This window comes from Orcinus orca, chromosome 16 (assembly GCF_937001465.1).
Source record: "Orcinus orca chromosome 16, mOrcOrc1.1, whole genome shotgun sequence".
Taxonomy (NCBI): Eukaryota; Metazoa; Chordata; class Mammalia; order Artiodactyla; family Delphinidae; genus Orcinus; species Orcinus orca.
Genome location: NC_064574.1, coordinates 20051033 through 20067308, shown reverse-complemented (window position 1 = coordinate 20067308; position 16276 = coordinate 20051033). Strand labels below are relative to the sequence as shown.

The 16276-nt window shown below is 46.3% G+C and overlaps 1 long non-coding RNA gene across 1 annotated transcript; it reads right to left on the bottom strand.

Annotated features, from left to right (window-relative positions):
• Nucleotides 1-10014: 10014 nt before the first annotated feature.
• Nucleotides 10015-15793, bottom strand: LOC125961416 (uncharacterized). Its single transcript, XR_007472124.1, has 3 exons — nucleotides 15679-15793; nucleotides 13254-13352; nucleotides 10015-10291 (listed from the first exon to the last, which is right to left on the bottom strand). It is a non-coding gene; the product is annotated as an uncharacterized LOC125961416 (long non-coding RNA).
• Between the last annotated feature and the right edge of the window lie 483 nt (nucleotides 15794-16276).

Here is a 16276-nt window from a genome sequence, read left to right as displayed (position 1 = left end):
GCTTGAGGACGTGCCGCTAAGTGAAATAAGCAAGACACGAAAAGGCAAATACTGTGTGATTCCATTTATATGAAGCACTTAGAGGCATCAAATTCATAGAGACAGAAAGCCAAGGGTTAAGCGAGAAGGGATTGGGGAGTGAGTGTTTAATGCATACAGAATCCCTGTTTGGGAAGATGAAAAGAATTCTGGAGATGGATGGTGGTGATGGCCGCACAACAACGTAAATGTACTTAATGCCACTGAACTGTAAACTTAAAATGGTTAAGATAGTAAATCTTACGTTAAAAAAAATTCTTTAATAAAAAGAGTGCAGGGGCTTCCCTGGTGGCGCAGTGGTTGAGAGGCCGCCTGCCGATGCAGGGGACGCGGGATCGTGCCCCGGTCCGGGAAGATCCCACGTGCCGCGGAGCGGCTGGGCCCGTGAGCCATGGCCGCTGAGCCTGCGCGTCCGGAGCCTGTGCTCCGCGACGGGAGAGGCCACAGCGGTGAGAGGCCCGCGTACCGCAAAAAAAAAAAAAAAAAAAAGTCAAGGCTCACGCTTTGAGGTCTCAGAGTTACATCACTGTGACGCCAAAGATACCTGTCTTTGTTCTCCATACTTTGTTCAAAAGCAGCATATGGCTGCTTAGAGTTTAAGAGTACAAGTTTAGGGGCCCAGACAGACCTGGATTTAGATCCTCCACCCACCAGCTATGCATCCCTCAACAAGTCACTTCACCCTCTCAACCTCAGATTCCAAATGGGGACAAGAGCTCGCCTCATTGTGGTGAAGAATCGATAAGAGTATGACTATCAGGCTCCCAGCCAGGTTCCTGGCACATGGTAAGTAAGTGCTCAGTGAATGGTCGCCATAGTAATACAGCAGAAATGAGGGTTTGGCCCCAGAAAGGGATCTAAGAATGACAATGGTGGGTGATATGCCCCATATCCCCATGACCCAGATAATCTAAGAATCTTGGCTTTAGCCTGAGCAGACTCTGCCAGAGCCTTTGTCCCTGCCTTTCCATGTCGCAATGTCCCTTGGTTGGTCTGAACCCCCAGCACCCCCTGCCCTGCCCTATGCCAACAACCCCCAGGTATCCTACTCTGCTCCAGACTTGACATGAATCCTTTAACCATTAAGCACTGAACATTATGTTTTCCACCCTCAGAGGTTTCCAAACAGTGATTAGGTAGTGGAACACCCTGCTAGGATGGCAAGAGTCAATATCATTAGTGTGGGAAGGAGTGTGGGGTAAGTGGAGGTGCTTGGAGGCTTGAAACACGGCAAGGGCTGGGCTGGCACCAGGGTGCAAGGCTTGGTGGAGCAGTTCCATTGCCAAACCCCCAGCTGGCTAGCACTCTCTCTTGAAGGAACCGAGCTCTGAAGCTGCAAGGACAGGTGATAGAATCAAGAGAACACTGGCTCTGGGGTCAGAATGACCTGACTTTAAAATCTATCCCCGCCATTGTGAATTTAGACACAGTTCCTAACCACTCTATGTTCATTCCCTCATCTACAAAATGAGCATTACTCTTTCAATCTCATAGAGTCATGGTAAGGATTTAATGAGAGTATACAGTGCTTAGAACAGAGTAAGCTGCAATAAATGGTACCTATACTACTCAAGTAGAGTCATCAGGATGTAGATTCTGAAGTCACAACATAAGGTGACAATCCCTTTAAAATTAGTAAAATAAAGTACCCCAAATTCCCCTTTAAAAAAAGCTCTGTATCAGTCAGGATGTGTTGGGTTATGCTGCTATAACAAGCAAGCCCCAAAAATCTCAGGTAAAACCACAAAGATTTATCTCTCACTCAGCACCACATGTTTCTTGCAGATAGGCAAGGAGTTTCCATTTGTTGTAGTCACTAGGGATCCCAGGTTTACAAAGCAGCCACCAACTGTCACCATGCCAGAAGGAAACAAACATCTCTGGACATTCTTGCCCTGGCAATTAAATATTTTGACCCAGTAGTAACGTATATCACTCATTAGTTAAAACTTGTCATGTGGCCCCACCCAAACATAAGTTGTTCAGTCTTCTCTGTACTCAGAGGGAGAAAAGAACTGGGTGCTGGTAACCATCATTAGTCACTACCACAGGATCCATACTGGGGACTCACATTCTTTTCTCAATCTGTCCACAAGGCCAGATTTTCTCTCCAGTATTGGAAAAAATCACCATTTCTTCACTTGATTACTACAGGATAAAATAGATGTGCACTTGGGGCAACATTGCATGAAAATATTAAAATCTTTCACTACCAGAATCATAGTTGGTGCTTCAAGGCATTCACACATAGAGAACCACTTGGACTTGAAGTTGACGCCCAGCTACGAGATTAACCTCTCCCCACTCAGGGTCACTCTGAGTCTATGCTCACTGAGATTAATGGCCAGAATCATCTGTGTATTTAAATGTTTGTTTTTCTCTCTCCCTTTTTGTTTCAAAGCTGAATTGTGTAAGTCAAATACCTGTAAGATACAAAGCTCTTTGCTAAGATAACTTTCTGGGGTTTGGTTGGTTCTCATGGCAGAAAGGAGAGATTCTCCAAGATTATCTTCATTAAGTTCCCATCCTGAAAGCTGAGCTGCTAAGGGCTCTATGGCATCCCCTTCAGAGTCTCCTTCTACAATATGATTGGAGCAGAGGGGTTTGGTCCCAGCCTCCTCTAAGACCATGATGAACTGTCTTATTGACCAGTCTCCTGTCAAGGGAATCACTTGGCCAGTGACTAAGGGGACAGAAGATATGTCTTGAGGCTCAAGATTCAAACTTCCTGTGGCAGCCCTTAGAATTCAACTTCTCAGGCCTTTGGTCAACTAAAGAGCTGAGGGTCTTCATCTTGTGGATACCCTGGTTCTGAAAGTTGTTTGGAGCCAGAAGTCAGGATTCAGTTTGAAGTGGGGCAAGTTTCTGCCTATAAGATAGTATAAACCATAGTCTACAACCAGTGTTTGGTTGATAGATAGCTAGCTAGCTAGCTAGATAGATAGATAGATATTCTCTGAATCTCAATGTCTTCATCTCCAAAATGAAACATGAGCATTACAACAGTTACCAGACACAGTTACTTCTCTACCTAAGAAATGACTTGGGGCTATATTAGAAGCCAAAATCTAATGGAAGCAAATGAACACTTATTAAGCACCTACTATGTGCCAAGACCACAGCTAGGAGTTTTATAGGGGGGTTATCTTATAATTTCACCACCTCGTAAGAGAGGCACACTTGCATTTTATAGATGAGGAAACTGAAGCTCTGTGAGGCAGAGAGGCTCACCAAGCCTGGTGGAGTTTACACCTGAGTCCTGAGCTGTCTACTTCTGAAGGCCATGTCTCTTCCTCCCCACTCTCCTGTATGCACCCTGAGAATCATGTCCTAATGGCCTCCACCTACATTTCGAGCCAAGCAGGGAGGAGCAGTGGGTTGAGAAAGAGGACAGTACTGCCAGATTAGTCCTTGGAGACCAGAGTCTGTGTGGGAAGTGGAAAGGAAAGCTGGAAATGTGGATAAGCCCCACCCAGATGTGTGTTCTGAATCCATTGGTCCATTTCTTCAGAAAGAGGCTTCCAAGCCTAGACTTGTAATTAATGGCAGGTGCAATCACCCTACTGTGCATGCAGATTGGGTGCCTAGGCATAGGGTATCCATGTGTGCTGTGCCCAATATCTTCTTTCGTGATCAACTTGGCAAATGAATGAACACTGGTGAGCATGTGAAGCCATTTAGCCCTTTCCCCCACCTGTTCCACCTTGAAATAGCTCTGACATCCATTCCCTCCTTTCCATCACCAAGGTCACACCAATTCAGGTCACACTGTCCAGGTGTTCACAACAGTTTCATGACTGGTTTTCTGGTTACCAGCCTCTCCTTGCATCCAATCCAACCTTCCTGCAAGCCACCAAGAGTCATCTTCCTAAAATACAAAACTGATCCCATCTTATCCACATTGAAAACAAACACACCAAAAAACCTTCAATGGATTCTATCACTCTTAGGATCAAGTCCAGATTCCTAGTCATCAGCCTCAAGGTCATTCACAATCCAGCTCCTTTTAACCTCTTCAGCCTTCCCCTCTCCCACTTCCTCATGAGCATCCCCAGCTCTGTTCACACCTAAATGTAAAACGTTTTCTTATGTGCTTTCATGCCTTTGTACAAGGTACCTCTTTGCCACGGTGTCCTTTTCCCAAATTCCCAACTTAGTGAAACCCCATAACTGCAACAGGAAGAGAAAGCATTAAGACATGAGTATTCCAGATCTTCTCCCCTCCCTACTTCCTTAGGAAGCAGAATCAGGGCAATATTCCTCATTAAGATATCCACAGAATGCAGAGACTGGGCTATGTAGTTAACAAAGTGCTGAGGTATAGACACATGTTTTTAAAATACCAGAGAGCTCAGAGTAGGCAAAGCTTGTGGTATTGAGAGTGGAGATTGGAAAATAGAGGGAGTTTGGGGGAGCCGCTGTGTAGAGGACTTTGAGTGGGGAAACTATATAGGAGAAGAGATGTTTATAAGAGTAGCCCTCTCCCATTTAGCACTTCCTCCAGGAACTGAATAAAGTTTACTTTTTTCACTCTCTCTTGTGTCACAACCCCCAAATCGTACTGAGCCATGTGGGCGTCAAGATTTATTCAGGTTACGCATTCTTTAGAGTTTAAATCAAAGCTCTTGAGGCTTGTCCCAGCCACCTTGTCTGACCTAGAAGAATAGTCATTCTTCTCTGTAAAACCACAGCACTTTATTACATAGATCTTGTAAGACTTTTTATGACATAAATCTTGTGAAGACTTGTTTCAAGTCTTCACACGGGGATATCTTATTTGACGGTGTATTCTCTCTGGCATCAGTTCCGATGTCCTGAGAGATCAGGGTTGGCTGCATCCTTACCACCTCTGAATTTCCAGCTCCCAGAACAAGTCCTGACATCGAGAAAGGGGCCATCCATTCTTGTTGAATATACTACTAAATTTTGGGCTCTCTTAGGAAGTTTTCGCCAAGCTGACCCAGCACCCAAGTCTCACCTTGGCCAGTCTGAGATGGGGAACTCCCCTACAGAGAAGTCAGCCTCATGTCTAGATGCCACCATTTTCAGCTTTGGTTCTGACCCCTTCCAGCTGAAGAAGGAAAACAGAAGTTTAAAAGAAAGTGTCCGAACCTTCAGAACCACAAAGAGGAGTTGTCTACTTCGGTCCTTAAAATGTGCCTTGTGCCTCTTCTCCTTTTCACTGTCCAGATTCAACCAAGCCCAGTAAAAGTTCGCTCAACCCTCACCCTGCCTGGATGATCAAGTCCCAACAGGGGCTTGACAGTCCCTTTGTGACAGTCCCCTTTGTCACAGTCATGCACGCAATCATCTCTGAAGTCTGGAAACAAAGTAAGTTCCAACACCAATCACCCTTCTAGAGGTCAGGCTTCATGCTATCCCTAAGTCTGGGAAGATTTTATGCCATGGGGCTGTTTCTCCTCCCCTGTGGGCCTCTGGTATTGTCTGAGTACTGGAGGGACCTCGAACATATGCTCCCTCCTCATTCACTGAGTTGATGGGCTGGTCTCTGAAATATTCTATAAAGACCAAGGTGGCAGCTCAGAGAGCTGGAGATCCAGCAACTCCTTTCATCCTTCACTCTTTAGAGGAGTAGACCTCAGGCACCTCCTCAACTTCAATGGACAGCAAATAAAAAGGGAAAGTTGGAAACACCATGGGAGACCTAATTACATACATGGTATGAGCCTCCTAGAGAAAAATCCTCCCAGGAATTTTGAATGAATCCAGAGGTTGTGTGTCCCTGAAGGAAAGTGACAACAAGGTGACCAGTCAAGGAGAAGAGATGGAAGTAGCCCTCCCTCATTTCCAGCCCTTTCTTCAAGTGTGTCTACTTTTCCAGCATCTCTCCTCCTACATTATGAGAATCCTTTCACGCCCTTGGAGTTGCCCTTGGTGTCACCCAGGTTGCCAACCTCCAAGCAGAACTAGTTGGAGCCCAGAGTTCCCTGAGTCTGTGCACTGTACAATCATGAGGTCTTGAATCCAAAGCTGACTTTACCACTGGATGGCCAAGTGACCACAGGCATTCCTTCACCTCCCAGAGCCATAACTCCTTTAAAGTATGTATTTCGGTGGTTGCTCTGGGGATCTGATGAGATCATGCAACCAAAATAGGGCTCACTGGCACATAGTGAGCCCTCAGTAATTGTTAGTCATTATTATTATTATTATTTAAAATACTAACATGCTTCATTTTGGAGACTGCACCAGACTGTGCTAGATTTCCTTGGATTCACCCCCCACCCAGCACCCTGAACATCCCCCTCTGTAGCTTTCTCCATATCTGTCATTTCTGCTCAGGGTCTGGCTTCCCTCATGGCCTGTGAGCTCTAGGAGTGGATCACAAACCACCTTGTGCTCCACTGTCGCAGATACCTAGAATCATATTAAATGCTCAAAAAGCTTTGTCAACCTAATTCACTCACATTCCACCCGTTCCCATCACAGCTTCCCTTCTCTTAAGTTTTTGTCCATTTCCATGTCAACCTCAGCCACCCTCTGCCTCTCTTTCTGCCAATCCTAAATCTGAAGATACCTAAGCTGTTTGGGAGTGAGAGGGTTGATTTCTACATTACAAAAGTCAACAAATGACCTGCATAATGAATATAGGGTTCAGAGGCCAGAGACCTCTTGGGTGTTTGCTCTGGAATAAGGAGCAGGGCCAGGCTTAGGTGGACTGTTCTGAAAGCTTACAAGTCCCCTTCCTTGGAGGAGAAGTAAGCATGGTGACCAGTTCCGTGTAACACTGGCAAATGCAAGATGAAATGTGCCTACCGGACACTCTAACAAATGTGAGAGTCAGCTGTCATTATTCCCATTTTACAGATGAAGAAACTGAGACTCAGGAAGTTGAAGTCACTTGCCCAGGACCTTCCACCTCCCCAGACACTGACTGAGATGCATTTGAAAGAGAGCATCTGGGGAGGCGGGCAGCTGATCTCACTGACACATGCCCCCACCTCCCCACACTGGCTCCCGTCCCATCAGGTACTGGAGGATATCCGGATCCAAACTGCAGGTCATCTGGCTTAGTCTGGTGACATCAGATGCCAGATTGAACCACTCAAGGATCCCTCCAACTTTGAATTGAATCCCCTTTATTTTGCAGATACCATATCCTGCAGCTCAGTGATGGTGGGTGAGAGAAGGACAGGAGCCCCCTACCCTCTGATCCCAGAAGGAAATGTGAGAGTTCAGACACCCTGGTAGCCCCCATCTTGAACATCCCCACACTGAGGCAGTGGGCTGGTTTTTACCCCATCAGTGGAAACGAGGGCTGGCTCTGTCCTGGGGGCTCCACAGTGTGAACAGACAGAAGCCAAACACACTCCCACAACTGGATCTCTGCCTTCACTGCCCCTAAAGATCTCTTAACTATTCCCAGCTCCCCTTCCCTCTCCACACCTTCCTTCTGTTTCCTTCCCTCTCCCCAGTTCTCTCCCTTTTTATCCCAGGGGAAGCAGCACCCGACTTGAAATATATATATATATATATATATATTATTTATCATTTCATATATGCACCTCACAAAATACTCACCTGACAGCCACATCTGGACCATAGAGATGCTTTATTTATGCCACATACAACATTTTAAGAAAACTTGAATGTTTTGCCAACGTGAAAATTTGAGGGATTTCCTGTAAAAGTCCAGATTTCTACCTTCTCTTAAATAATCGGAAAGCTAGCAGTTCCGAACTCAACTCCTCACGTAGCGACAGCTGGCTGAAGTTAAAGAACATCTGCCCCATTGGGTCAGGATATTTTTCCCACGGCAATCTTCCCTAAAATTAGCCTCCTTCATTCATTTGGCTACCTGACCTGGGTATACGTTTCTGTTTAAGACTCTCCGTACTACTCTTTTTTTTTTTTTTTTTTTGGTACGCAGGCCTCTCACTGTTGTGGCCTCTCCCTGTTGTGGCCTCTCCCGCTGCGCAGAGTACAGGCTCCGGAAGCGCAGGCTCAGCGGCCATGGCTCACGGGCCCAGCCGCTCCGCGGCATGTGAGATCTTCCCGGACCGGGGCACGAACCCGTGTCCCCTGCATCGGCAGGCGGGCTTTCAACCACTGTGCCACCAGGGAAGCCCTCCGTGCTACTCTTAACTCAAAAATTCCCTTCATACAGAAGAGAAAACCGGGGCACCAAGAGCTTAACAAATTGCCAAGGTCACTAGTCGGTGACATCCCTAGGGTCTTCCCTGATGACTGCCCTTCAGCAGTTCCCAAGGGAGTGAAGGAAGTCCCCTCAACCCACTACGTTCTCCACCTTCCACCATCCTCTTGTGCTGAGCCTAGAGGCTAGGAGGAGTGGCAGAAGACCCAGGATGATGCGGGTGAAAGATGGACTCAGGTGTGTGATCCTCGGCCCTCATCACAAATGAGGTCACCTCCCCTGCAGGTGGCTTGTGGAGGTGGAGCTACCACCAGGGCAGGTGAGGACAGCTCTGAGGGCTACATTGTCCTTACATGTCCTCGCAGTGCCAGGCGATTCACTCAAGCACGAGAGTCTTCTGTGCTGGAGGTTAGCACAGGTGCCTCACTTCCACGCACACAATACATGCACAAACACATACACAACATACACAAATACACACATCCACACACACAAACACATATACCCATGCACATACACGCACACAAAACTCTTAGAGAGTGAGGAGGTGAGCAGTAAGAGGAGGGAGGGAAGAAAGGAAGGAAAGGAGGGAGGGAAGGAGGTGAAACTCTTAAAATTACTGTATAACGAGTATTTGCTCTGTGCCAGGCATTGTGCTGTGTTTTCCGTGCTCTATGTTATTCAATCCTCTCAACATTCCTTAGAGGTGGGTATATTTTTATTTCCTCTTTTCAGATGAAGAAAGAGAAGCTTAGAGCGACTAGAAAACTAGCCCCAGATCTCAAAGCCATGATACTTGGCAAAAGAGCTGAGGTTTGAACGAAATTCTCCTTAGGTGCCAGACTCTGTGCTAAGCCTTGAGAATACAGAAGTGGGAAAACATCCCTGATTTCTACCCTCATGGGGTTCCCTGGTCGGGAGGAGGGGCAGACAATATACCAAAAAATCACACAAATAACCACATGAATACAGATGTGATAGGCATGATCAAATTAAAGCACGGAACACCATGTATCATTTTAACTTAAACTTAGGGTGCAGGAAGGCCTCCCTGTGGGAGTAACTAGACCCCAGCCTGGTCTCCCCAGATACGGTTAAACACCTCCCCATCATCACCCTCCTGGGATGGAAGAGAGGATGGAGAGCCTATAACCTCAAATCATGAAGACTAGTTCAATAACAGTTTTAGAGAAAAATCTACCTTATTCGACATAAAGGCTTGGGAATCCAACTGCTGGGATCTTGCTGCAATGAAACCCTGCTCACCCTGGCCCATTCTGGGACTCCTCACACCCAAGGCCCACCTCTGCGAGTTGTGCAGGGATTTCAGCCAGCAAGGACATCAGTGCACCCTGTTTCCTTGGGCTGTACAAGACTGGTGTTCAACAGCGCCACCATGTGGATAGGACCTAAATGATACTCCCATGAACTGGTCAGAATTTCTGGTTCTCTCATGTGACATCTGGGAACAGAATGGGCCACCTTCTAACTAAACAAGAACCCAGTTGGTCCTTGGAAATTGGGAGATTCATCCTAAAAATGTAAGTGGGGACTCAAGAGATTGATAGGAAAAAATAAAGAAGCAGTGACCCTACTGTCCCTCAAGCTGGTCAAACGGTTTCTACTGGCTTCAAATGAGTTTCCAGAATGTCGTCTAGGTTTCCCAAAGAAAATTTGCATTCTTCTTTACCTTCCAGAGCTGGAGCTCCCACACATGGCTAACCTCTTTCCCAGCAAGGCTGCTCACAAAAGTTCTTACCAGTATAATGGAAAGAGAATGTGTTCGGTATCAGATAAACGTGATTTTGAACCCCAGATCTAGTACTCACTGGGTGATAACCAAGGTTACTTCTTCGGTCTCTACCAGAATCTGTTTTCTTAAAATTAACATCTTTTCATAGGCTGCTTTGGAGGACTGCTGTATTAGTTTCCTAGAGCTGTCGTAACAAATAACCATAAACTGGGTAGCTTAAAACAACAGAAAATTATTTTCGCACAGTTCCAGAAGCCAGGAGTCCGACCAAAATCAGGATGTTGCCAGGGCCATGTTCTCTTAATGGTTCTAGGAAGGATTCTTCCCTGCCTCTTCTTGTTTCGGGTGGTTGCTGTCATCCCTTGGCATTCCTTGACTTGTAGCTGCATTGGAGGATAAATAAAATGACATATGCAGAGAGCAAGGTATGTCAGACAGTCTCAGTTAACTTCATTCACATCTGAATCTGAGTTTACTATGCCCAGTTTTGTTTCTTTCATCAGTCAGTCAACAGTCATCTGATCAAATCGTAAATATGACTGTGCCACTCTCTATGCTTATATTCTTCTATGGCTCCCCAGTGCCCTTAATAAAGAGTACATCTTTAGAATAGCCTACAAAGCCATTTATTATCCAGCCCAGCCTGATCTTCTCCTATTCTTCCGTATACCCCTATTCCAAACCATTCATCAGTCCATGAAAACTCTATGCCTATTCACACTTTCAAGTCACACCCTATTTTTCTATCTCTAATACTCCACTCCACTCCCTTCTCCACTGGAGAAGCATTTCTTCTCATTGTTCAAGACTCATCTTGCATCCTGTCCTCTGTGAAGCTTTCCCAGATACCCCTGGACAGAGTTAGACCCTCCCACCTGTGAATTCCTGCAAAGCTCTGTACACAGCACCATTATGGTCTGCCCATATCCCATTGTCATTTTCACCGCCTTTACGTTCTCCACCAGACTGTGAGCTCCTTGAGGACAGGGGTTTTATTCACTCCTATCCCCGGTTGCAGCCCAACTGATCATAGACCTCAATAAAATACTTGCTAAAGTAGAGGTCAGATCTTAACAAGTTCTGAAGACCCCCAAATGCCCCAGGGATGGAGAAAGAAACCACCAAATTCCCTCTGATATCTGTGACATCACTTAGAACAGTGAAGAGAACTGAATCTGAATGACTCAGGAGACCTGGCTTCTCCCTCCTATATTTTCCACCCCTTGAAAACTTTGGCAAACCCTTTAACCTCTCAAAGCCTCAATATCCTCATTTGTCATCCTGTGGTAACACATGTACCAGCCAGGGATAGACATGTTTAGATACGTCATCTCTCTTAATCTCCCCAAGAGCCCAGGGATGTAGACATCTGATCTCCATTTTACAGGTGAGGAAACTGAGGTCCAGAAAGATGAAGTAACTTTCCCACAGCTAGTAAGCAGCAGAGCTGGGATTCAGAGCTCCAAGCCCCCAAATCCAGAGATTTCACTTATTCATTCATTCATTGCTTCATTCAAAAAAAATTATTGAGCACCTACTACACATCAAACATGGCTCTAGATGCTGGAGATACAGCAGTCACTAAAAAAGGCAAACATCTTCACATTCAGGACACTTATATTTCCACTCTGTCAGGCTGTCCTTCTAAAACTAGTCGCACAGATGAGAGGGGAAGAGAACCGCAGTGACCCTGGTCAGCCGCTCGCATTGCACAACGGCTTCAGAACGAGGGTGGAAGACCCACAGGTAGATGCTAACGCTGCCCACAGGCAGGGATGGAACCGGATGAGAACCACTTCCTGCAGGCTGCGAAGGGCAGGTGAAGTTCTGCACCTGTGGCTGTGCGGAGCCGGGACAGAGATGGGGAGACAACCTGGAAATGGCAGGTCACAAATCTGCTCTCCTGCCACCTGGAGCCCCCTCCCCTGTCCTGTCCTCAACCAAGCACAGGAGCAATCGCTCAACTTTACGATGCTCCCCATGCAGGTTGCAGACCTACCATCATCAGTAATGGGTTGTTGTTTTTATTTTCCATTTATAGGAGAGCCTGAGTTACTACCTATGGTCACCATGGCCATTAAACTGCTCCAAGGACTGAGATTTACATATCGGCCACATGACCGGCAACAAGCTTAGGGGGAAAAAAAGGATGTTTACCGTCTAATTAGAGCTGGTGATTGATACACAGGGACAGCAGAGAGCAGCCTCATCAAACCCCAAAAGCCCAGAAAGCTCTAGCTCACAATGCGCTCCTGGGTGATAACCGCGGTGGAGTGCAGGCTTGGGTGTGCTGGAAGGAAGGACCACAGGTAAGGGAAAGGGTTCAGAACAAGTGGACACACTCCCCCAACTGGACTGGCCAGGGAGAGCTGGGAAGTGGGTGGGGTGGAAGCGGGGATAGGAGGTCCTTCACCCCTCCACTGCATCCATTTGATATAGTAATTAAGTCTATTCCCTGAACAAAGGTTGCTGACAACCAGTTAATAACATGCTGCAGCCGTCACAGCTTTCATCCCGAGATCTCAAAACACGTTATAAATAATTAAATGCTATTGTTTAGTGATCTGTGTAATCAAAGAACTTTACAACCATCAATTTTTTCTTTTGCTGCACACAACTCAGTACCATGCTCTGTAGTGAGGAAATTGAGGCACAGAAAGATGCCTGGTGACCTGGCTTAGATCACCTGACACCTCCCTCACCAGGTTTTTGGTACCCACCACCCTCTTTCCTTACCCATGGGCTCATGGACCACCCCTCAGCCTGACCGCGCTCCCAGACACCATTATGTGAATGTTCCTTGTAGGAATCATCCTTATTGTCCTGGGGCAGGGGGAGGGATCCAGCAGGACAAACCACCACTTCCTATTCTGACCTCTACCATGACCTCCCCTTTTACAGTCTGAACCCTCCAACTTGAACATGGTCACAGAGTGTGCCCCTTTTACATGTGGGCTAGTAGAGGGACAGGTTTTGATCGTTACAAGCAAAGTGACATGTTTCCACTGAGTGTCCAGGAGCTAGTGCCTTCTGTACCTTTTTTTTTTTTTTTTTGGGCGGTACGCGGGCCTCTCACTGTTGTGGCCTCTCCCGTTGCGGAGCACAGGCTCCGGATGTGCAGGCTCAGTGGTCATGGCTCACGGGCCCAGCTGCTCCGCAGCATGTGGGATCCTCCCGGACCGGGGCACGAACCCGTGTCCCCTGCATCGGCAGGCGGACTCTCAACCACTGCGCCACCAGGGAAGCCCCTTCTGCACCTATTTAGATGCTGCTTCCTGATAGTTATCATTTCCTATTTACTGTGACTGCTGTGCATTAGGAGCTAAATTCACATGTGTGCAGTACCTCGCATCCAAAGAGATGTTTCCTCATTGTCTGCTGACAATTGTCTGCTGTGATGTAGAGTCCAAGCTGGGATCCACTCAGGCCAAGGGCTGTGGGAAGCTGAGAGCATCATATTTATGCAGGTGTGGGCATAAACCATCATGGCCCTTGTGCCCTGCACAGGCCAAAGAACAAGGTGGGCATTAATAATTAAGGGTCCCACAGTTGGTCTTGGACTGACCTCTGCCAGGATACAGTTCCCACAGATCAGTTATTTTGGTTACTTTTCTATCTCCTCCATCAGCATGAGCTCCTCATCTCAGGATCTTTCCTGCAGTTCCTTAATACTCTGAACAATGCTATATGGTAGATATGATTCTACCCATTTTACAGATGTGGAAACTGAGGTTCAGAATTTTTTTTTTACCCAAAACCATATAGATAGTAAACGCCGTCATCATGATGAGACTTAGTTTCTTTGGCCCTAAGTTTCATACTTTTCTTATAATCCACCAGTTAATCTATCATCCAGTCCATTTGACTAATTCAAACTCCCAAACCAGTGCTCTGGGGATTCAAGGCCACATCCCTAGAGTATAGAGCAAAAAGGAGAATTGGAAAATACCCATCTCAGACATCCAAACCAGAATGTTTTGTGGGGGGAGGAGAATTCTTATTATCATCATGATTACCCACACAAAATTAATAACTAGATTGTGCCAGGTTTCTTCATTACCCTGAAGACATTTAGCTGTATCTGTACATAAGTGAAATTACAGCAAGTCTTAGCCAATCATCTTGTCTATAAGGATGAAGCAACTGTAACTTGTCCACGATCTATACCTCATTTTCATTCGTCAGATATTTATTGGGTACCAGTGATGTGCCAAACCCTGTGCTAGACGTCAGGATGACATGGATGACTGAGACAGGCCCCACCCTTGGGAAGTTCCTGGTCCAGAGAAGCCATGACATGCAGCTCCCGGGAGGAGGACACTGGGACAGGTGGAGGAAGGCGGGGAAACCATACAAGTCCAGGCAGACCAGTCATGACTGCAGTGAGGATGAAGGTAGCTACTTACTCTGAGGCTACCAAACAGAATAAAGGGAACTTCAAGGGCTTAGATGTCTCTTTTCTCTCCTCAGGGTCTGAGGTGACCACCAGTAAAATCTTCCCATCGTAAGTAGCAATCTTCATGGGTGGGAGGCTAACCAAGATACTGGCCTTAACGGTGCGTCATTTTGGCATCACCCCTCTGCTCCTTGCCAGAGACGGCACTTCTTCTATTTATCCCCCTATGATGATGTTCTCTCTGGGTTGGAATGACCCCATTCCCACCAAGGGTACACATTATTGGGCAACTCATTAAACAGGAGTCATTCCCCACTTAAGGCAAAGTCTTACAGCATCCTACCTGGGGTCTTGGGGACTTGGGCACAGGTTATTCTGAGGCTAGATTGGCTGACAGCCAAATGTCGCCTCCTATTAACACTCATCCTGGACATCTGGAAGCTCACCTACCTCAGGATGAGTCCATTAATTTATTTAATCTACAAAAATCCAAATTAAAAAAATTGACCACAGATCTGATGTCCATATCCGAGAATCTTAGTGCTGGTGCACTGGAGTCTTTCCTTGCCCATTGGTCTCAGAAGGCACATTAGGGTCTCATGCAAATTAGGGTCCTTGCAGCTACCCTGATGATGCCAGAAAGCTTCATATAGGCACACAGATGAGCACATCATCAAAACCTCTCAGGGAATTAATTGCTTTGACATCCAATAACTCCCTGAATGTTGAGCCATGGAGACACTGAGGAAATATGGTTGAGATGAAGTGAGCAGTGGAGATATTACCCTGATCCTTTAAGAGCTACACCCTTGTTAATTGGTTTACAGTGTATGATTAGCCATCATCACTCTGCTGCAATGGCAATTCAGAGGATTAGAACTCAACACCTACTTTTATTGCAGGAATCCATTGGTATAGATGGAAGAACAGAGTAATTGAAAGCTGTCAGCCCTACTAACCATTAGCTGGGCCTTGAGAGAGACAATAAATCCCCAAATAAGTGAGCTCTTGACAACAACCGCTGGTGTCAATAATTGGTGTCAATAATGGGGGCCCTGAGCTGGGCCTTGGGAAGCAGATACGTCACATCAAGCCGGGGGAGACTGCAGCCACACTAGCAGGTCATCATAGTAAAGGGACATGAAAAATGCAGGGAACCAAGAACTAGGAAAACACAAAAGAGAGGGCTGCAAATTCTATGAAATCCGAAAGGCTTCAGAGAAGAGGTGACTTTTGAGGTGGGCTTTAAAGCATAAGTAGAAGATCATTGGATAAATGAGAAGAGAACCTTCAAAAAGGCAGCATAATGTAATGCCCACAGTCATGGACTGTGAAGTCAGACTTTGTGGGATTGTACATTAAGCCAGTTATTACCTTGGTGACTGAAAGATTCCTCTAACCCCTCTATGTCTCAATTTCCCCATCTGCAAAATAGGATTGTTCTCATTGTTGAATTAGGCAGTGTATGGCAAAGCACTTGACAGCGTCTGGGAACTGGCAGGTGTCCAAGAAACGTCAGCTATTGTAGTTATGTGCAGAAGGAGAAGCAAGTTGATGTGGCTTAGGGCTTTGGTACAAAATGAAGGATGGTAACTGCCCAGTTTAGGATTTGGGTGTTTATGCCATAATTGATGGGGAGAATCAAGTGGCTTCTGATGTGGATTATATCACACTGGAATGGACTGGAGACCATGGGCTTGGATGCCAGCATACCAGAAAGGAGCCATTGGCTTGTAAACGAGGATGGGGAGAGGTAGGTGAGGGTAATTCTGAAGATCTGGTTGTGGTGACTGTGATGGTCAGTTTTATATGTCAGCTTGGCTAGGCTACAGTCCTCAGTTATTTAATCACACACTAATCTAGGAGTTGCTGTGAAGGCATTTTGTAGATGTGATTAAAGTCCATAATCGGTTGACTTTAAGGAGATTTTCCTATATAACTGGGTGGGCCTGATTCCATCAGCTGAAAGACC